The sequence below is a fragment of the Cyprinus carpio genome, chromosome A6, assembly GCF_018340385.1.
Source record: "Cyprinus carpio isolate SPL01 chromosome A6, ASM1834038v1, whole genome shotgun sequence".
NCBI classification, from domain to species: Eukaryota; Metazoa; Chordata; class Actinopteri; order Cypriniformes; family Cyprinidae; genus Cyprinus; species Cyprinus carpio.
The window spans coordinates 33,995,958-34,019,875 of NC_056577.1; the positions used below are offsets into that span (position 1 = coordinate 33,995,958).

At 35.9% G+C, this 23,918-nt stretch overlaps 2 pseudogenes; both read right to left on the reverse strand.

Annotated features, from left to right (window-relative positions):
• Positions 1 to 2,374: 2,374 nt before the first annotated feature.
• Positions 2,375 to 4,802, reverse strand: LOC122145435 (annotated as a pseudogene).
• A 10,822-nt stretch (positions 4,803 to 15,624) lies between these two features.
• Positions 15,625 to 23,918, reverse strand: part of LOC109073608 — a 33,401-nt pseudogene continuing 25,107 nt past the window's right edge.

Below are 23,918 nucleotides of genomic sequence, written 5' to 3' on the forward strand. Positions count from 1 at the left end.
CGACACAACAGCGACCAAACAAAAATTCCCATCAACTTTATCAGAGGATCTTAAAACGTAGCGGTCAAACAGGCGCGCTTTTGCCGAAACGGTGACATAGATATGTCCCTCTGTTATATCCCGCCCTGGCCATGCTGCAGTATGATAAAAACCCATCTCCTCGCACTCTCCAATGGTGGATATGTTTTATTGTTTGAAGCCCGACGCGGCGCGTTGGGACCTGTTTTGGATCCCTCTTTGGGCTGTCCGTATCCCGCGTCGCCCTCTTGGAGTCGAAAGAGCCATGGCAAGATTGTTCATAGTTCAAACTTCCTATTTTCACCTGAAAGGGTTGAGCTTCTGCGCTTCAATGTGGTCTTCAGCCGAACCGCTGCCCAACTTGCCTCCTACAAGTCAATTCGTCGTGCGTTATTTTAATCTGAAGAGGACACGATATGTGTTATTCAGGACCAAATATTTACAATAAAATAAGCTGTATGTTTTAAAGAATTAGGGCATATAATACACCCGGCCCCGCAATGCGGAAAGCGAGACGCGGCTCCAGTGTTTTTGTAGTTTCAGCCCGTGCGTAGTTCCCATTTTCCCATCCGCAGCCACGTTGTTTAAATAACAAATACATTTGTGCCCATTTGTTCGCCCATGGAGAATGCTGGTCAAAAATGCGTGCTGGTGCCTTCAGGCCGCATTGTTGGCGCCGGTGCTATTTTGAAGGAACTGAAAATAACTGCCACCACAGAACAACTCAAACCTGGCTAAAGTAGGACCAGCCGACAATATTTTGTCTTTGATTATTTCAAGAGCGCGATTAGTAAATGCGCCTATAGGAAGGTGCCACAATGCGCGTACACATTGCTTATTACACACACAGCGGTATGCCCGCAGCAGCAAAACAACATTTTTAAAAATTTTAAATTATATTCCGCCATGTAAATAGCGAACCCGCATGCGACGGCGAGCGAGCCGCAAATTGTAGTGTTAGGCTTTTAAGGGGGGCATGGGAGACTCACCGAAACATCGGAGATTGGTTTGCCATTGCATGTTACGCCCAAAAAAATTCAACCCATTAAGTCATTAAGAGACAGGGTGACATCATCTGCAAAAGGAGATTTCAGAGGTTATTTATTATTATTAAATCATTATTAGTGGTAGTAGTTAATTAATTGATAATAATAATAAAAATAAATAGTACAGAATAATAAGAATAAGAATAATAATTTCACTTTAAAGACAAACATTTTTCTTTAAATTAACATGCACAATAAGATTAGGAATGTCTATTAGCAAAAGTAAATACTTTAAATTTGGATTTAATGTTGACTTTAAAACATATTTTTTTTTTTACAATAATATATATATTTCAGATCTTGTTTAAGGTCGGTAGACAGCCAGGCTTGTCACCAGACAGTCAAATTACACTACTGTCTGTCCGATATGCCTGAGCATTACTGTTAAATATTTCTCAGGATGTCTTCAAGGGGCACTAATTTCACATGGGCGCCGCATCTGAACCCGTGCTAAAGCGTCGTGTGAAATGACAAGCTGGTGATATACAAATACCACAGTGACACAGCTGTGATGGATCTAACTCATCAAGTTGAGGGTGAGCATGTGCTTTTTGACAGCGTCAGATGAAAATGATCCATCACTGTTTTTTATTTACATGTATTCCATTGAGTTATGATGGAACTATTTGCTGCCGCCGAAGATACTAGATTAGACTGCTGAAATGTGTTTTCACTCCCATAACAACTGAATTCAATGTGAACAGAACCGAGATTCTCTCACAAAAGGAGCGACAATCCGAATTTCATCCAAGATAACAAAATAAATGACAGTGCACTATTTCGCGAGTTTTAAAAAAGGTAATGTATTCTCCGAAGAATATGCTCGACGATTTTTTGTCATCTGAAATTGCTTATGATATTATAGTCCAAAGCAGCCTTATCTAATGCATTTACCGTCAACAACAAAAGAACATGCCACAAGTTAATTTTTATAGTGTATTTGCCACACACCACTAGTATCCAGTTTTTGATCCTTTTTAAGTTGTTTAGATTGCAAATTATAATATCTATATAATATTATTATATGGCCACTATACTTAATGTTGTTTTAAACTTATATTTTAATTTGTGTTATGTTCTCGATAACATTAGCAGTAAATTATTGGTTGTGGTGAACTAAAATACATGGTGGGTTCAACCAATAGTGATAATATCATATGATGATATTCACAAAAAAAAAAAGTGTTGAACAAAAGTTAATACACAACATTTAATCCTAAAGCTATAATATTTAAGCAATTGTGCGGCCGTTTTTTTTTTTCTGAGTGAAATGAGTTCTTACGAATAAGCGTGGCCTATGTGCCACTCAGTTACAAACAGAAACTTCGCAGCACATAGCTTAAACTTGACAGATAATCCACACTTTTGTCTATGTTGGCATGTTTCTTTGGTTTAATCTCATTCTCGATCGCTGTTGCTCGCTCAGAGCTGCTTCCTCCCCAAGACCACGTGTCAGTTAGCATCTGAACTGCTACTTCAGGATTCCCATGCCACCTTCGCCCCAAAGTTCCAGCTTTTCCCTCCACACCAATAGCGTCTCCTGGTGGGGGATTCCTTGCCAAAGAAAGTTTTTGGTATACTCGGATGTTAGATGATTGGATGTTGATCTTCTAGGCTTGATGATGTTCACTAGGTCGTGTCGTATTCGACTTACATTGTTGGTGTGGAGGTTTTAGGCACAGTCACCGTCTTGATCATGGTCGTCCGCTCCATCTTCACAACTTTCACGAAAAACCACAAGAGGATGCCCCCCCACCAAGAGGGTTTCATCTCATTCTTATCCTTTAAGCCTTTTCTTTTGTGTCCTCAAGGATGGTGTCGGGCCCATCCATCCTGCTCGGGATCATGTGTTGCTTGTCGGTGTGTTTGTTTGCCCAGAACTTTGCCAGATGTTGGACACCGAGGCTGTTCACCGTCGAAGCCACCATGCATCTTTCTGACGGCTCTGCTAAACGGCCCCCGGTTTTGCTGAGATGGGCAGCTGATAATCTTTCTTTTTTTGTCTTTTTTTTTTTTTTCTTTCTTTTTTTTTCTTTCATCTTTCTTAAACTTTGTTGGTGAGTCTTAAAACTTTTCCTCTCATGGTTTGTAATCTGTGTGGTGCTTTTGCTGTGCGGCACCAGGGTCATCTTTTATATAAATGCCGAAAGAGGCAAGTGTTCTACTGACGTGGGCCGGTGTTACATTCCTCTGGATTGCAACATCGGTGTCCACTGTGACCCAAAAACATGCCTAATGGAATTTCTACAGTGGAGAATAACAGGTGGCCATGAGTATGACCAACCAAAAAAACACTTCTGTCTAACAGTGTGCAACCCATGCACAAAAAACTTTACTGACTTGCATCTCGTGTTTTTAGATGCACCCATGATCTCACCATACCATAAAAACGCCTCCTAAGGAACGCCTATAGATCCTGATTGAAACTGACTACAAATGCATGCCTCTGCTCCACTGCCATGGCATGTTTTTGAGACAAAAGTGGCCAGAACTCAGTGTGCTGATCTTATTTTTGCAGACCTGGGTGTGAAGGGTGAATGTGCGCGATTCTGTTGATTGATACACAGGCCTGTTCTCAAAGGCGCAAGCCAAGCATTTTAAGCAAGGAGTCGTGCCTGAAGAGAAAAACGTGAGGATGAGCCTTGGATTTGCACCTCCCTTCTGCTTTCATTTACACAACATTGCTGATTAAAATGGTGAATAGGATTATCTAGAGTTATTAATCTGCTAGACATTTTCATCTTACGGCGTAACCATTAAGTAACTAGGTTACTATAGAGATAACGCGTTAAAGCAATGGTTCATAACTGCTTGCAGCCAACATAAAAAAAAAATGGGCTGCAGACCTGTTCTGATAAGGTCACGTACCGCTATGCATAAATTAAAATAATAAAATGTAAACTACCCATATAATATTCCCATATTTTTTATGTTATTTGCTGCGCAGTTCAATCAAAACTCTCGCAATATTTTCCAGGCAGAGTGCTGCTGCAATGTTAACATTTTAAAAGACAATAAGGTTTCTAAAATCGATACTGGAGAGGAGACATCTACAAAGACAGAATTGACAATTTTCTTAGGCAGCCTTGGTCATGATAACATATTTTGCATAATTCATGGTACCCTTCATAGATGTTTAAATGTTCTGACGTTTTGTGCATTACATTTTGTAAAACAGTGTTTGGATACTCTGTTTTGTTTGGCTCACAATTTTAAAATGTAATGCAAACCCAGCCTAAGAATAAGTCTGCCCCCATTGCCAATGATATGACATTATTAATGTCACAAAATGACTGAACCAGATAAGGTCACACACAAAAAAAGATGCTCAATTAAAGTGACCTGGTAATAAAATGTAAAAAGCAATTTGTCTTATTCAGCCTCAGCTATGATAATAACTATGCCAGAGTAATAAACAATACAGTTTCAATGCTTCATTTTAAGATAGATATCCTATTTACTTTGCCACTCGGCGTTCACCATTTGTAAAATTGTAAAAATGTACTGTAAACCCAAGTGAATCCTGCTCTAGATAAACTCACAGTGATGCTACCTTAATTGACGCAAGGATGAATCCGGAAATATGTGCATGTTAAATATTGATATCCACCTCTTAAAATGGCTCTTGATTGTTTTTGAGCTCCCACATAAGATCCCTGAATCTTTGGGGACAAAAATAAAGAACGTACTGTCAGTTTGGATGTTATTCTGGTATCTTCCTGCTGCTTCATCGGGCATTTCGAGTGACCTCACATATGGAGGTAGTGTATCGAGCGAAAGAAATGAAACCGTCACTTATCATCACCGCTAACACTACCAGCTGAAATGCACCTTACCAGCCTTCACAATGCCCAGCCTCACAACCCAATCCCATTTGAAGATTATGAAAAATGTTCATGACTGCCCAGCTGTAGCCGCCTCCTAATGCATTGCTCAAAAGACATGCACAACCTAAGGACAATTCATATTTAAAACACATTTGGAGACATAAATGGCTTTTGTAGCCGAAGAAAACTACAAAAGGAGATATCTTGATCGCTCAATAATAAAGTAGTAGCTTTTACGATTGTAATCCATTAATCTCAAAAATCAAATTATAGTGAGAAACAAATCAAGACTTTTCCCTGTCTACTGTTTCAGCAAGAGATTTCAACATCACATCAAATTTGTTGTTCAGTTTTTTCCAAGTCTCACTATGAACTCAAACATTTCTCATCAGAACTCTCCTAAAGCCAAATGATCTCAACGGTTCTGAATTGGTATTCAAACAATTGTATTGTATGAAAAATTCACCAAATCCACTCCAAAACTCATTTGCAATCGTTGCATATTTACATATTTAAACGCAACATTAATGACGAACTCTATGTAGATTCACTCTGTTCCTAGACTTATACAACTCACCACCAACACCAGATGAGAAAGATATTTAGACATCTGAAAAGCAAAACACATTAAAATAAATGTGCCTTTATAATAAAATGCCAATGAGCCGACATTCAACTCAACAATTTCTCCACTAAGAACCTGAATGCCTGTCTAAAATTAGTAGGGCGATTATTAGTGCAAAGACTGAACTGCATATAGCAATAAGGTTCTTCGCTTTCGTGCATTGTCTCTAATTAAAACAGATGTGTATGAGTAATGGGCTAATTCACAACACTGTGCCTAGGATATGGAAGTTAGCTAGCCCTGCCCACAAGTAGTCAGTTAGTTTAACTAGCTTTAGCGCAAACACAACGGTCGTGGTTTGACAGCTTGGGTGTCATTAGAAACCAGCTTGGATGAGACAATTAGTGTCCTCGCACTTTGTTTGAGTCCTCATAAACAAGCCAACCCTGCATTTTAGCACACAGCTGTATCGCTAATTATCTCTGCGTATACTAACCAGAAAAAAACATGGTTGATTTTGTAGTATTTCATACTAAATGATGTGTTAGCACCAGCTAGCTCTGCAGTAGTACCAAAGGTCATTGATACCAGGAAGTTCAGCAGCCTGACGAAGCTAATCGGAAGTCATTGCCTGGATATGGAGGTCTTGCAATTTTAAATGGGAAGATGGTATAAAAAAACAGTTTCTACTTATGTTTTGAAACATATTTATGTTCACCACATTGGATGGTAAGCCATGCTTACAAAATACCATGGTATTACCACATTTTTTTGGTTCATGGACTCATCACAAGACTTTCTGTCAGGATAAAGTTATGAATGAGGACATTATATTTTCTTGTTGTGGAAAACATTGAATGGACTTTGAATAATAGTGGGTTACACCTAACAATGCTATTAGAATGACATAAGCTGAAGTCACATTTGTATTTCTGTCTTTGTTCTATTAATAGACAACCTGACCAACAAAAGTACACTTGTACTATATATATATTCACCAACATATTTTGTACCATGCTTTGTCAGTAGCTTTGGTATGACATAGTTGTCATGCTGTTCACCACCAATAGCTGCATTACATTATTTCTTTTTCTACTTTTTTATTACTTCTTTATCTTTCTCTCAGGCGCCCAATCTACTTTTCTGCATATGACACAGATGAACCTGAATATATCAATTGACAAGTACAGAGTAAACTGTATTTTCACAAAAAAAAAAAAAAAAAAAAAAGTAGTGATATTCCTTTTGGTCATGGTACAATGCACCAAAAGAATAAAATAAAAATAAATAAATAATAATAATAATTATTATTATTATTATTAATAGAGTACTCCAAGGTAGTATTCTTTATTTGTATGTCTAATCATTCTCTAGCAAAGCTATTGTGCGTATTTAAAGTATTTTTTTCCCCCACAAATACATACTGATATATGTATTGATTTTTAAATGCTATTATTGCCAGCCTCTATTGTTTACTTCATGCGTTAAAAACTATACTGAGTTACCTAAAATTTAAATAGAATTTAATTTAAATGAAATTTAAAGATATTTAAAATTCTAATTCTATAAAACTAAATTTGGCTTCATTTTAAAAACCTGTTTCAAGTGTATCAAAAGTGTATCAAAAGTATTTTTTTTCCCGAAGTTATACCAAAAAAAAAAAAAAAAAAAAAAGATTATAATAATTAAGTTGTAGAGAAACAGTTTTTCACTCTAAATTGCTAGTAAATTTCACAATTAATTACAAAGAAACAGCAAGTAAAAGTAACACATTGACTTAAACATGAAATTTTAAAGTAGAAAGACCTAAACAGTATTTTCTCGTTAAAATGTACTATAATTATGTTGTTTTTATACCACTTTTAAATTATTATTATTTTTTGTGTGTGTGTGTTAAATATTACATAAAGATTACCATCTGATATCATGATTATGCCAGGGCTTGGCTTTTGTAATTTCAGTTTGTATTCTTAAAACAGACTTCATTCTCAGAGCGCTCAAGAAAGTAGATGCAATTTTACCACACGGACCACCTAATTTAGCCATTCAGTGAGTCTGACAATGCAAAAAACCAGAAATACAAACGTACATAATAGTCACCCAGGTTACTTGCGAAAGATGGTTAAAAGCCACCAAGACGTCTCTCTCTCTCTCTCTCTCTCTCTCTCTATGTATCTCTACTGGATGTATGATGATGAGGACTGGTGTGGTTTGTGAGTCATTTCTGTGTATGACTCAGATCAGATACTCAAACTGTCCTCAGACGCTCATCAGCACCTGCTCAAGACACACATGCTCTAAAATAAACCCTCCCTCTCCATTTTTCCTTCTAGCCTCCCCATCCCCCCCGTCTATTGCTTTCCTGCCCTTTTCTTCTCATATCAATAGATGCAATCAGGTCTGAATTGGCAAACGTGTTGAGACCCCCGACCGCATGCAGACTGAAGTCACTGATTGTGCTTTGCTTGAATAGTGTCTGATAGTGAAATGCTGACAAATTATCACGTATGCCGTTTTTCTTTTTCACAACAGATTTATCCTTCGCAGCCATACCAAAGAAAATTCTCTTCTGTAAAATCTGCGGTCTGTCACAGTGTACTGATCAAAAGCAATTTTTAGGAAAGTAAAAGCGGGAAAACGCAACAAATAATTTGTCTTTTTTAAATAGGCCTACCACATTTTATGTCATGCTATATTTTACTTGTCATTTTCATTTTCCGAAGAATATCAATATCACCATCCAGTTTAATGGCACAGCCATGTGATGGAAACGCTATTGCCACACTTCCAATGCATTGGATTAAATATTACCAGTTCACAAGCCAGATTTTAGTTTCACTAGATTTCATGAAAAAAAATAAAATAAAAAATTCAAAGAGTACCATTGTACAATGATAATAATGCAATGCAATGCAATGCAAAAAAAGAAAGGAAAAAAAGGAAAAAAGGGTTAATTAAACCATGCTATTCTTTTAAGTGCCTTTTAAATATAAAGTACCACACTTAGACCCCGAGTGGTCCAGAAAATTACCTTGTTAGTACTATGGTAAAACTACCATACTAAAACTAAAAAATATTTGCAATTATGTGGCTTTGAATTATTATTTTAGCATATATTTAGCATATTAGCATTTATAGCATATTATTTTTACGAATAATTTGAATCAGTTTTTATTTTATTATATTTTCGTTTTCCATTTAATTTAAGTCAAAATTGTAGTAATTTTACTGTGTGATTTTGTCATTTTTAGTAGTTATTATTTTTACATGTCTGTATAGTTTATATTATATAATATATATATATATCTATATATATATATATATAGCCATGTAATTGCAAATTATTAAATAAATAAATAAATCTCATACAGTAATACAGTAATGACTATGACTTTTTTTCGTAAGGTAATGAGAATTTCACAATGCAAAAAAACATAGCTGTCTTAAAAATAGGCTACATTTTCTGCAAATAAATAAATAAATAAATAAAGTATCATAAAAATAAAATAAAATAAAATAAAATAAAATAAAATAAAATATAAATAAAATAAAATAAAATAAAACTAAAATAAAAATAAAATAAAATAAATACTACTCTCTTTTGATCGAACATGTGAGATTCACCTGCGTTGTGGTACATGTGGGATCTGTGTTTGTATGACACTGTGAGTCTGTCAAGTCGCCCTACACAGGCCTCCGCATAATCTGAATGATTTATCAGTTTGCTTGTAATAGCCCCTGCATATATTTACTTTATAACATCTTGGACAGCAGACTGGAAACATGTAATGAAAGGTGAGGGGGACAAATGGTTAATTTATAAATAGTCAGTCTAGTATTACCTCAGAAAACGCACAGACACTACTAGAAAAATACAGCACAGTGTGAAATAATAATAATAAAAACACATGCTATCCATAACATGTGTTTAATTCATCATGTTTAATTATGTGTGTGCTCTATTGCGCTATTTTCATTATCAAACAGTATGTGCCAAGGTTATTAACATTACTAAGAACACAGTGTTTCATATAAACACAGCCATTATGCTGATCCATGTAAAAACATAGAAAATGTGCATGCACGTGCCCCATTTTGACTGCAGTTAACAAAGGTATTCATGCTTTATATACTACCATCCATTTATTCAGTCTAACACGTCATATATATTCATTGGCAAACAATTTAGATTTCTATTTCAGTTCTGAAGAATATCTGAAGAAAATTATACATAGATATTGCCACAAAAAATGTATGCAAATAACACTGAGATATCCAACAAAAACACTTTCCATATGGCATTCATGTATAATTGAACCATAATGAATCAGTTTGACAGTAGTGAAGCACTAAATAAGTTATTGATGACAGACTGGAGTTGACATACAGTCTGATAGGTCACTACCATCCATTTATAAGAAAAAATACTACCGTATCATACTGGGCATGTACACAAGCATTTCCAATATACACTGGCTAAAAAAAGTACTGTACCATCATTCTATTTCTATTCTATTTATACAGGATATGCCATGGCATTATTTGAAGTGAAAATTAAACTTTTTTTTAAAGCATATACATAAAAACATATGTATATGTATGTATTTTTTCTATAATGTTTGTGTGTGTGTTATTGTTATATAGCCTTGATATTACATCACAAGCAAGATAAAAATATATATACAACATCATATATTTAATACTAAAATGAATGCACATAAGCAGACAGTATAAAAGACTCCATTATCCAGAGTTCCAAACATTAAGCTTCAGCCATGGACATATGAATGCATAAAAACAGACGATAACATACAAAGCAGCCATGATACATTAAACCACACAAAAATAGATCCAAACAGCAGCATAGTCTCAGTATCCTCAGCCTCCCCTGAGCTAGAATGTTTACGATCACTCTAGAATAGCTAAAGCTGAATGCATTTACAGACCCCCTGCGTTAAGAATGATGGGACGGGACAGCTGCATTACCAACCACTGTTTTGGAAAAGTGTTTAGCATGACATTTACATTGCAGACAGTTTTCCATGTTAATTGCAAATGGCACATCAGTGACAAGATGCCCTGGGTGAATTGTGTCTACATTCATCTACTAGTTGCTACCTGAACAAAATTAAGGTTAAGGAAATGTTCCCCAGTCTATACCAGTTAAGCTCTATTGACGGCAGAAAATCATTTGACTCGCTTCTCAGTATGTAAACAAACAAGCAAGATTCACATTACAGTATTGCATTTAAAATGAAAGTTTATGGAATAGTTTCTGGTATACACACCAAATCAAAAGTGTAGTAAAAAAAACATATATAGGCCTAACACAGTACTAAAGGGTAAAAATCACTATAAACCTTGTCTATGCATAGTTTACATGCAAATATTTCAAACCCCATTATAAACATGTCAACTCTACAGCTCAAATAACACAATTTTAAAAGGAAAGAATTCATATAGACACTTTAAACACATATTTGAGCTGCCCAAACCCATCATATTGTTACCATTTGTATATCCAAGTGTATGCTACATTGAAGTCCAGTGTAAGTGCTATACTGCAAATTATCAAATCATGATACATTCTGGTTAAGCTTTATTAATCACACACACACACACACGCACACGCACACACACACACACACACACACACACACACACACACACGCACACGCACACGCACAATAGAAATAAAATTTTTAAATTCATTTTGAAACTATCAACATGATTTTTTTAATTTTATCAAACAACATGGGATGTAATAGAGTGAAACAAAAAAACTAACACAACAAAACTTCACAGGACTCATCAAATCAATCGCTAATACTCACTTATGTTTACACTGTTTGTTTTCCCTCCAAATGATGTCACTTCCTGGAAATTATGCCATCAGGAAATAGCTTTTAATTATTTAAAAAACGGCTATTTCAAAAGACCATCGGGATGTAAAGTCATGCTGAGAATACAGGAGAAAAGAAATGAATTAAAACTGTATATTCTCAGTTAAACGTTTTGAAACACGCCCGAACCAGACAAAAACTAAATAAACAAACCTGTTTTATTTCTAAATATTGGAATATTTCTTAATAAACTGCCAGCTTTTCATCTTAGTAGTTCAGCCTTTATGGAGGGATAATTGGGTCACCTTATAAACTAAAAGTCTAAAACTAAAAGTCTTTAAAATGACCGAATGCCCAACCCTAAATAGAAAATGCCCAATCCTAAATACGAATTGCCCAATCCTAAATACCAAATTAATTTTCGACTTGGACTTTAAGTTTCAAATTTAGATTTTTAGTTTTGGTTTAAGACTTTTAGTTTTAGACTTTTAGTTTATAATCTGACTTTATAATCCCTCCATAAGCCTTTAGGGATATAACAAAAATGACTATCTGCTAATAGAAAAATGCCCAATCCTAAATACCAAATTAATTTTCGACTTGGACTTTAAGTTTCAAATTTAGATTTTTAGTTTTGGTTTAAGACTTTTAGTTTTAGACGTTTAGTTTATAAGCTGACCCAATAATCCCTCCATAAACCTTTAGGGATATAACAAAAATGACAATATCTGCTCAATATCCACTCAAAATTATTTAAAGTTCACCTCTCAATTAATTGTGATTAAAAACCTAACTACTATTATATCCATCTTTAATATTTGCATGTTTTTGCATCCTTTATATAGTTTATTTCGACAAAATTAAGCATAGGCCTACCTCTTAACACCACTGTGAGGCCTGGTAATATTTGGTCATGTCACCCTTACTAATAAACCACTGTCCCCATCTGCCCCCTACTGGTGAAATCTGACCGTCTCAACATCGTTACGGAATATGTCGTTTAAATATCTTGGACTTTGGTATCGTGTGAAATATATGAATTTTAAAGATAAATATTAGGCAGATTCAAATGAACTGTGACCGTCTACAATAACCTAAGAGAAGTTTCTGTTGTTTAGACATCAGATTTCCCTCGAGCTTCTCCAGAGGAACAAGAGCCGGAGGGGCAGAGCCAAACAACAACAACAACAAAACAGAATCGAGGTCGGAGGAGGAGGGTGAGGTCGAGAAGAACTGAGAAAAGGAACAAGAGAGAGTGAATGATATATAAGAGCTAAGAGAGGGTTTTGAACACAGCCAATTTCATTTCACATACAGAACTGCTCTGAATGTGCAACCTACAGAACTCTTCAACCAGACCTGGTAAAACTGTTGAAACTGTTATAGATATAATTAAATATTTCATTACATTTAGAAATAATCCATTATAGTGGTCATGCAGTATTTCTGAGGTGGCAGATGCTTCAGCAGATGGCGCTAGAGAATAACTTCTCATGAAAACAACAGCCAGGTTTGCTACCGTACGTGTTTGAATACTGTTTGCAAGGTTAACTAAAGTCTAACATTTTTCAGCTATCTGGGTAATATGGTTTATGGCAGTGGTTCCCAACCACGTTCCTGGAGGCCCCCCAACACTACAGGTTTTCCTTGTCTCCTTAATCAAACCCACCTGATTCAGATCATCAGCTCATTAGTAGAGACTTCAAGACCTAAAATGGGTGTGTCAGACAAAGGTGAGATGCAAAATGTGTTGGGGGGCCTCCAGGAACGAGGTTGGTTACCACTGGTTTACGGTGTCCAATTCTTTTTGAAAGCTTTTTACAGTGCAACGGTCTCTTATATTTTTCCCTCAGCTCGCAAGATACTCATCTAACAAAAATATGAGAACATTACGAAACATTAAATTATGAAAATGTTTTCTCTGAATGTTCTCTGAAAATGTCCAGGTTTTTAAAACATTTTAAAAATGTTTCTTCTTCTTCTTCTTCTTCTTCTTGGTTATGCTAATGTTAATGTAACATTTGATACATTTTCATATGAAAACATTACTTTTTAATGTTCTCTGAAAATTCTCAAACAAAGTAACATTTAAAAAATGTTAGACGAATGTCAAATTAAAATGTTTCAGCAAATAAAATGTTTTGTAATGTTTTTGTACGGACGTTTTTGATAATATTATTAAAGAACAGATAACTTTGAATGAATGTTCTATTAACATTAGGCTGCTGGAAGAAAGTTTGTTCATAACGTTGAGAGAATCTTGCCAGAATGTTATGAGAACATTCCCTGTTAGCATTAGACTTATATGCAGTTTGATTATTAAAGATCAATCATTATAATTTAATCAAATAAATATACTATAAATATAATATACCTTAACAGATTGAAATATGTTGCAGTAAAACCAATTAAGACACAGTGACCAAAACTGCAACAAATATCTATATAAGAAGCACTTTATTGCTTATGTAGTTCCTTAAACCCCAACCCCCCCCACCCCCAAAAAAAGGAATATCTGATATGACAAATTGACATTTTTACAAAGTGTATAAAGAATCAACAAGAAGGAATATCTTCCATATGCTCCTGCTGTTCTTGGCAGAAAGTTGGAATTCAGTTAAATAAAAACACTGTATGAACTAGGAAGCTTGAACCACAAGAAGACAGGAAAGCCTTTGGCATCTTCAACTTTTAGTTCACAATAGTAAAATAAACCTCAACCTGTTGAAAAAGCTGGTATCCAGTTTGACGTCCAGAACTGATCTGTAGGGTTTATTATCAAACTGTAATGATATGTGATGAAGGGTTCATGGTCAGAAAGTAATAATGCATGTTGAAAGGTTTATGGTCATAAAGTATTAATGCATATACCACAGCAGCAAACTAATAGTATTGTTCATACTGTACAATTGTAGGAACAGTCAGTTCCTATCAGCGTATCTGCTGTCTAACCACATGACCATCATACTTTGCTCCTTAAAGTGCATCCTCCTAAAAAATGACATATAGTCTTGAAATGGGAACAAACAGGTCACATAGAACACATTTAGAAACATTAGTAAACAAAAATATAGTATCTTTCTCTTGCATACAATACATACAAATCTCAGGGTACAACAATTATAAGGCCAGAAACACACTTTATGCAAGTTGGCGAATGCAACACAGTGCTTTCGAGTTGCTTTAAGGAATTTATGTACAAAAGAGTGCAGAAAAGAGTTACATTCAGTACCTAGTTATAAACTTGCCAAAATTCAACTACTCTAAGTTGCCCAGAAAGATTTACTTTCAAATGTTACTACGTTAAGACCATAAACATGATCAATAGCCCCCTATGGCAATGCTAATGACATATTAAACAAATAGAATTTAGTCTTATTAAATGACACATTGGTGTTAGAAGTGTTTTGCATTGACATACTTGTAAAGAGTATATTTCAGGCCTAAAAAAAAGGACTAAAAAAAGAAGGAGATGCAAAATATAAAAAATTATCCAGTTATTAAAAATTATACATAACATTATACAATTGTCTCAGTCTAACCAGCTGACTTGCTAATAAGCTACACTAGTAACACTACCATTCAAAATTTTGGGGTCAGTACATTTTTTTTCAAGAAATTAACACTTTAATTCAACAAGGATGACAGTAAAGACATTTATAATGCTATAAAAGATTTCTATTTCAAATAAATACTGTTCTTTTCATCGTTCTATTCATCAAAGAATCCTGAAAGAAAAAAAATGTGTAATGATTTCCACAAATATTTTAAGCAGCACAACAATTTTCAACATGTTTCTTGAGCAGCATATCAGCCTTTTAGAATGATTTCTGAAGGAACGTGTGACACTGAAGACTGGAGTAATGATGCTGAAAATTCAGCTTCAAAATTACATAATTAAAATAGTATATTCAAACAGGTATTTTAAAACTTATAATAATATTTCACAATAAATCTGTTTTTACTGTATTTTGATCTAATAAATGCAGCTTTTGTGACCATAAGAGGACTTCTTTCAAAAACATTAAAAATCTTACCGACCTCAAGTTTTTGAATGGTAGTGGAACTAATCATCTGCCTCGCTAAATTGTTAACAGCTATTATCTTTTACAAAATAGCACCTCTTTGAAATTAAGGTTATTCCTCTGGAACATCCAGCACAGTTCCGGAATCAGACTCATTAAAGTTCGAAAGGTTTTCCTTTGGAATTACATCATGCCTCAATTTTTTGCCATGTTTTGACACCATGAGAGTCGCCATGGCCATCGCTGAGAAAGTTTCAGGTTATAAGCCACACATGAACTCAGACAAAAGTAGGTGTAAAGGTGAAAGCACGTTTAAATGTGTTAAAAAAGAATATGGTGGCGTAGTAATGAAACAGTCTGATCGCTTTTGTCCACTCCAGCTCTTTGTAGTAAAACATCACCGTTCATCCATTAAATGACATCTTTATTTTTCTCCACGTTGTTGCTTCTATGTCCCAAAGCAAGCACTTTAAGTCCTGTCATTATCAATATGACAAGCTTGGGGCATCAGAAATCAGCTGGACGGATCATCATGGAAGTGGACTGGAGTGAATAGCTGGGTCCTCGGAAGTGATGCCACTTAATGCCATTTAGCTGGCGGATATTGTGACCCACAGTGTAGTAGATTCCATTGAGGTTGGACAGACCGCAAGCATCAAACCACCAGCCTGAGAGAATAACAAATGTAAAGAGACTGAGATAAATACTTGAAACAGTTTTATAAACAGTATAGCACTCACAGGTGTTTAATTTGGGCCTTGAGCAGCATTATTACTGTTAACTAAAACCAAAAACAAAATATTAGATGATATGAAAATGATACATTTTGCCTTGGCAACTAACTGAAATCAAATACTGATGATACAGATACAGAACTGGAAATAAATAAAAACTTAAAAGTACTTTTATGCTGCTTTTTGTCCTTTTTAGAACTTGATAGACTCTAGTTACAACACGCTTTTACTGAATGAAAAAAAAAAAAGATTATACAAAATAATTATTTAGCATACCACAAAATAAAGAAGGTCATATGGTTTTGGAATGAAATGAGGGTGAGCAAATAATGACAGGCTTAAAAATTGCATCTCCTCAAAACAATCAAAGCCCTTGATCCATCTCACTCCTCTATATTGTGTCTTTTTATTTTTCTCTCCATAGTCCGTCAGTGTTTCAAAGGGTATGTTATTCCCACTGTGCGGTCGATGTCTCAGCAAGACCTGTCAAAGCAAACTGTGATTTTTCAATAAAAACAGACTTTCACTCCTCAGACAGGACACCGTCTGTCTAACCTGATTAAATCAGTATCACCTCCCGCAATGCGTGTTTAGTTTGGACAGGCCGCACAGATGGATCCATCTTTCCATCTTTTTATTACCATTGAAATGCAAACAGAAAGGGCACTTAAAGTTCCCCAGCCATTTCGACGGTAATTAACTCCAACAACTCTTCAAAAAATCAATCGCAATGCATGCTATTAAAAGCTGTTTATCTTGGACCCCTGAGGTGTGGGATCTGCAGTCGAGTGCAGCCATAGATTAAATTGTTTGCATAGCGAGTGCTGAACGCACATCTGAACTCTGGACGTGTTTTACATAATTCTGCGATGGGCTTGCGTTTTTCTTAGATTAGAAGAGGATCAGAGGCGATTTTGCATGACAGTTTCGGCTTCAATCCAGGCCACAAGTGAAGAAAAAATGTGACTGAGAGGATATGAATGTAGATGGCTTGAAGATCAGTAAGTGCCTGGTGAGTGCAACGTATCTTCCGGATGATCAGATTAGTCTTTATGTAACAAGTATTTTATGTCAAATGATCATGGATGTGACAAGACTGTTTAATAATCTAAGATCATGGACTTTGTTCGGTTCTGATGATGTTTTTATCAATGGGATTAATGACAATTAAAGATGCAAAAAGCAACTTCATGACGGACATTAAATATCGTGTGTGAACAGGAGAATTTTATTAACTTGCAAAATTATTGCGATAAATCGCACTGATACATATCAGGTGAGAACTAATTTTCTGACATTATTGTCTTCTGTAGAGCTGCTTTACAGCTGAAATGGGAATTAGTTTTATGATTATTTTGCGACTGTTGTATTGAATTAACTGAATTAACACTGAAGTGCCTCGAGCTAAATAATGACACTTGTCTTCCTATAGAGCTGCTTATGACTGAAATTAAAGCTTTGTGTTTGATAATTGATGAACTTTACAGTCATTGAAACTGAAGCTGAATCAACACTGAACTGATTGATGAGCTGAAGAATGACACTATTTTCTTTCTCAGAGCTGCTTTACAGTCTCGTATTTGAAGAAGTTTGCTTCAATGATTCTGTTATTTTCCTCTTTATTACTGTGAAGCTGCTTTGAAAACAATCTGTATTGTATAAAGCGCTATATTAAAATTAAGGTGACTTGACTGAACTATTAGAACATAAAAAGGGGGAATCAAAATGAATTGGTGAATCAAACTTCAAAACATTTTTAATCACTTCATTTTAAATGAACTGTTTTGAATGAACCAACTCACTAAAGTCTATACCTAAAAATTTTTTTTTCAAAAAAATAACATTTCAGAAAAGCATGTGTGAGTGTGTAGCCTATTATTACCTCACATTGTATTATTAATACCATGTGAGGTAATGTATTATTAATTAATAATATTATTAAAATTATGCTTCACCAGCTATGCTTTACCATTGAGAACAGATCTGGAGAAATGTAGTATGATATCACTTGCTCACCAAATGCTCACCTAAATCTGTTCTGATGAAGACACAAACTCATCTAAATCTTGGATGACCTGAAGGTGAGTCAAATTTGAGCAAATTTACATTTTTGAGTGAACTATTCATTTAAGTACTACTCAACATCTAAACATTTGAACAATTTTGTTCATAACTGTTTTTGAATGAGCTGATGTGCAGTAAAGAAAAAAAAAAAAAGTGACGTGACATACAGCCAAGTATGGTGACCATACTCAGAATTTGGCCTCTGCATTTAACCCATCCAAAGTGCACACACACAGCAGTGAACACACACCCAAGGCAGTGGGCAGCCATTTTATGCTGCGGCACCCGGGTGAGCAGTTGGGGATTCGGTGCCTTGCTCAAGGGCACTCTCAGTCTTGCTGGCCCGAGGTACTCGAACCCACAAACTTAGGATTAGATGTCAAACTCTCTAACCATTAGGCCACAACTTCCCCAGCAGCTCACCTTTACGGTCATCATGAGGGCACACTTGCAAACACACTTGTCGTTGTCAGCATCGCGAGTGCTGAAGCCTGTGCCGTTTGATGCTAAGCTACTTTGCTGTCCGCGTTCCGCTATAGCTCCCTAGCAAGGAGTCTGGAGAAAGAGAAAAACACATTGCAAGATTATGATAATGTTGCCAAACCTTATTAAATAATCAAATCTCTCACTGAAATAAATGTTGGTTGTTATGTTATCACAGGTGATACCTATACTGTTGTTTTTCACTGGCGAGTTGGAATTTGTCATTACAGAGCATAGGCGCCATTCTCCTCCCCAGTCCTTTAAGTTCCACTCGGAGGGAAGTACTGGGCTTGACTGGTGATCAGGTGAACAGCCTCATTACCCAGCCAGTGCTCTCCACTAAGATCACCAAATCCCTGAGAAAAAAAAAAAACCATAATGAAAACCAATGCTGCATTTCCATTCATCTTGTAAAGTCGGGATTTTCAAACTTCCTATTTGGGAAAGCTATAAAAACGGCACTTGAAGGAAACCTGAGTGGAAATTTTCAAACATAAGCTTGGATATAGTTAATTATAAACACTTAAAAAAAAAAAAAAAATGCATCAATGAGTCAAAGTTAAAAAAGATCATCTCTTCTGCCATTTTGCCTTTTTATACGTCATCTTCTTATTACTGGACAACAACTTATGATTAGATATCAAGCAGGGATATCCCATATCCAACTTTGAATGAAACACAGCATTAGACAGAAGACAGCTGTTTTTGTTTCCTTGAAATAAATAGGTACATTGTCAGTCTTATGTTTCCCAGAAAAAAGCGAATCATCCTTTTCAGCTTTTTATAGAAAGGAAGGCCTCACAATAACATTTGGCAGATTTAACAAAATGTAGAAAATTGCAGTATTGATTTTCACTGCTGCAGTTTCAAGAAACTGCCAATTTTCAATCCATTTCAGCATTTTTAAGCACTTAAAATATCAGCAGAATGTACCAAACAGCTCAGCTACTGCCCAATGACGCCAATCTGTCACATTACAATTTTAGCTGCCCGTGCTTTTCATCCTGTTTTGGCCACTTTTTGAGTCTATGTCATCAGAACTAATGCCAAACTTTTAATCAGTAGTCTTCACAGCAACAGGCAGAAAAAACCCTTCTATAATATCATCAATTTCTTTAAACACAATCAATAGGGATTTTCTTCATTTTCTACAAATGTATCAAGTTCTTTTTGTCTGTACATCTGATAATAATGCTAGAGTGGTTTGCTGTGGGTATTCTGAATGGTTGCTATGGGGTTTATGGTGGTTGCTAAGGTTCTGCACAGTCAATTGTAAATGTTTAAATCTTTATGTCCACCTACCAGTTTGTAGGTCTTTCCACCCTTTTCTGGAAGTTTACATTTCCATGGCTCTGCGCTGGAATACCATCCAGCCACCTCGCTTGTCACCATAATCACAAAAGACCTGTCAGAAGGATATGAACACTTGCGCCGCATACTCAGTCTCACTCTCTTACCATTTGTGCTGTTTACGTATTCTGGGATGTCACAGCCAAGATATATCACACTGATTCCTCATACTTGTGAAAGAATGTATCCCACACCCTTGGTTGGCTCGGTCATGTCTCCGATGTAAATGTGGTAGACTTCCGCTGGTGTTGTGACCAGATTTATAGGCCTGGGCACAGTCTCTGAAGTGATGCCCTCATTTGATGAGAAGCCTGTTAAGGGAAAAATACAGAGGATTTTTGGTTCAGAGTTGATTTGAACGCAAGTTAAAAAAGATAACCAGCAAACAAAAGAATGCTGTAGCATAAACCGTTAGTGTAAAATAATTTAGTATTCAATATTCATATGTGAATCCACACTCTGTCTTTCTGTATATATGTTTACTCCAACAACGTGTGGGCACATTGATTAAAACTTACATCTCTCAGCTAGTTGCTTACTTGTGAATAAATACTAAAAATAACTAATTAATAAAAATTAATCACTAATTTGTATGGGTTTTAAAAACAAAAAACTAAATGACAAAATTAAAATGAAAATATATTAATTCAAAATATTAATAAATACGTACTAGTGTATTAAATTATACTAAAATAGCACTGATTAGAGACATAAACGACCTGTATTAGCATAAAACCTAAACTAAAAACCAAACTTTTTTTTTTTAACTTGAAAAATGAACTTTAACTGAAAGTGAAATGATAAAATCTTAAAAAAATAAATAAAAAAGTAACAACAGAATAAATAAAAGCAGAAAAATAAATAAAACAAATTCAAAACATTAATAAAAATTATGATACTATAATAACACTGATTCATATGATGCAAGCTTTTGTGTTGAATCTTCACATGCTAAAAGTTTTTTTGTGGATTTGCCACACAAGTGTGACAAAAACAAAACGATGTGGTTTCTGTGTGTCAAAAGAACTAGATTTTCTAATCAATTATCATTGCCTCAAACTGTTCAAATATAAAGTCCATAGTTGGTCTTGTTTTGGGATGAGTCATTAAAAACATTCACCACAATGTGTTTGCTTGTCAAAGCATTTGTGAGAGAGGTTTATTTAGAAAATTTGGTACATTTGGGTTCTTCGAGTGAACCTCGCACACAAACATTTATAAACTGACATGTCTTCTGTCCGTATTAAAATGCTGCAGTCCTTTGATTTAGCTTATCAGTGTGTTTTGTGACGCATGTGAACTTCATCCAAGACATAGTGAGCATGCTGCCAAAAGACATCACTAGCAAAAGCTTAGACCTCTTCTCTCTCCATGAATACACGGCTCGATTTATCATTAGCGAGGTCACACAGTTTGTGGCGCTTTCAACACTCAAGAGCTTTTCAGGTTCATTGTTCCTTAGAATCCTGCCACTAGATTTCAAAGCTGTTGTAAGTTTAAGAATCAAACCTGACCGCTGTGAAGCATTCTTTAGACAGCGGGCACCCGTAACCTTACTTTGTACTTTAACCAGGTGTTGAGTCACTTTTCTTTCCCTCACAGACAGTGAAATGCTGCAGCGATGGGAAACCCAAACTCAACATGAAATGGCATTTGAAATGAATTTTTGCTTTCATAATAGGACATAAGTTCAAGTGAAACTATCATGCACTTATCTATGGCATGATAGACCAATTTAGGTTGTTGTAGACTTAATATTCTGAGCTAATATTCCACAATGGCGATGATGATAATCACATATAAACAGAAGAAATACAGCTTGTAGACTTGGTGCTTCTGTCAGAAGTAGAGTCCAAGCAGACTGAGAAAAAACATCACAATAATCCACAAGCAATCCACCAGTCCTCTACAGTTCAGCAATTAAAAGCACTAAAAGCCGCATGTTTGTAAGAAACAAATTAAAAATCTGTATCCATAATATGCTCATCTTATCTGAATCAGGAGAGCAATACGCACAGATCAAGCACAGTTTACAAGCAAAAAACATCCAAAACACCTTTTCAATGGAAGAAATGGTATTATGAATTATGGCCAGAAGCAACAGTTTAAAGTTAAAATGCCTAGTTAAAATGATGGGTTTATTTCTTGCAAACATGCAGCTTTTCATTTCACTAGATGTTAATTGATGGACTGGAGTGGTGTGGACTATTGTGATGTTTTTCTCAGCTGTTTGGACTCTCATTCTGACGGCACCCATTCACTGCAGGGGTTCCATTGGTAAGCAAGTGTTGTAATGTAAACTTATCCAAATCTGTTCTTATGAACAGGGGCGTTGCACAAGATCCCCCCCCCCGAAAAATATCCAGGCAAAATTAAATATATTCCAGACTTTTCCAAGGGCCCTCTCTGTTCCTTTGGGGCCCTGGTAATCAGTACTGGCTTTTACCCCAGTCCGACGCCCGTGCTGCTTATGAAGGACACTACATCTTAGAGAATGGCCTGAGGGTGAGTACATGGGGAGCAAATTTTCATTTTTGGTCGGTGAACTATTCATTAAAGGGTGTATTCTTACCTGTCCCAGAAGACACCATGCCGATAAGTGTGTAGTTGTACAGACTTCATGAGCTGCTGATGTTGTGTCTGTAAGGCTGAGTTGTTGCTACTGGCAGCTCGCAGCTGTCTCTCCAGAGCCCCCGTAATGGCAAACTGTTCTTTGTCTCTTCACCAGGTCCTGCAGCCCGCTCCTTCGTCCTCCCTCATGTCCTCCAGCTCTGTCCTCTGCTTCGACTCCAGGACTACGACTTTTACTCTCCAAATGACTGGTGGAAGCAATGTATAATGCATTCTTTAAAAACTTCTTACTAATAGTTTGAGTCGAAAAGGAAAACTTTTTCAAAGCATCTCCAAGATTGTTTTCTGAGAAATTCCTAGATAGAGCAGAAATGAATACCAAATGGAAAAAACAGTGGAGCCTCTACCTTGGGACTTGGGACTACAATAGGGGATGGATAGTGGCATTTTGCAACCTACAGGGGTGTTATTTGAAAACATTTAGACCCAAGGCATTAAAACTTTGGCTCTTAACCCCAATCCCTTACCCCTTGTACTAGACATGAATTCAACCACAAAACATTTGCCTTTTGAGAAGAAGTGTGCTATTACTTTTAAGATGTCAGCAACTGCCCAGAAAAGCCTAGCAACAGGTCAGAATACCCTAGCAAGTAGTGACTGCCAACCTGAACACCCTAGCTACAGGGTAGAATACCCCAGTAACCACCAAGGAGAAGCCCCTAACAACCACCCATAACACTAGCAATAAGCCAGAACACCCTACCAACTGCTCGAAAATACCTGGCAACCACACAGAATGAAACACCCGTAGCAATCATCTAGTAATCCCAAGCAATGACCACCCAGTACTACCAAGCAATCAGCCAGAATATCCTATAAATCTGAAGATGTAAATTAAGGGTACGATACACAACAATGATTTTATTACAAACATTTTTTTTTTTAGAAAGCAGACAGAAAACAATCATGCCAGGCCAGTAGTTGGCGATATGTCACTTTGTAAAGACACAAACACACACACAATCATATGCATACAAGTCAATTAGTAAAGACAAAAACACACACAAAATAAACACTACGCACCTGCACACATACCTTTAGACTTAATACATAATACGCACGCACATGACGTCACCACTTTCACAGATTCATGTTTTCGTAGTTTACACAAAGGCGGATATTTGTATTGTTTACAAAAATGTGCACTTTGAAACTCATTTTTAATTGTTTGCCGTTGTCGTGAAAATGAACAGCCAAAATGCAAAAAATGTTTTCTGTTATTTAGTTGAAAATGGTGTTGTGTAAACACCCCTAAGTCTGCAGTTTCTTAACAACAACTTTTTGAGCATACAGCATGTACAGCTTACATAAAGTACCACCGATATAAGCATC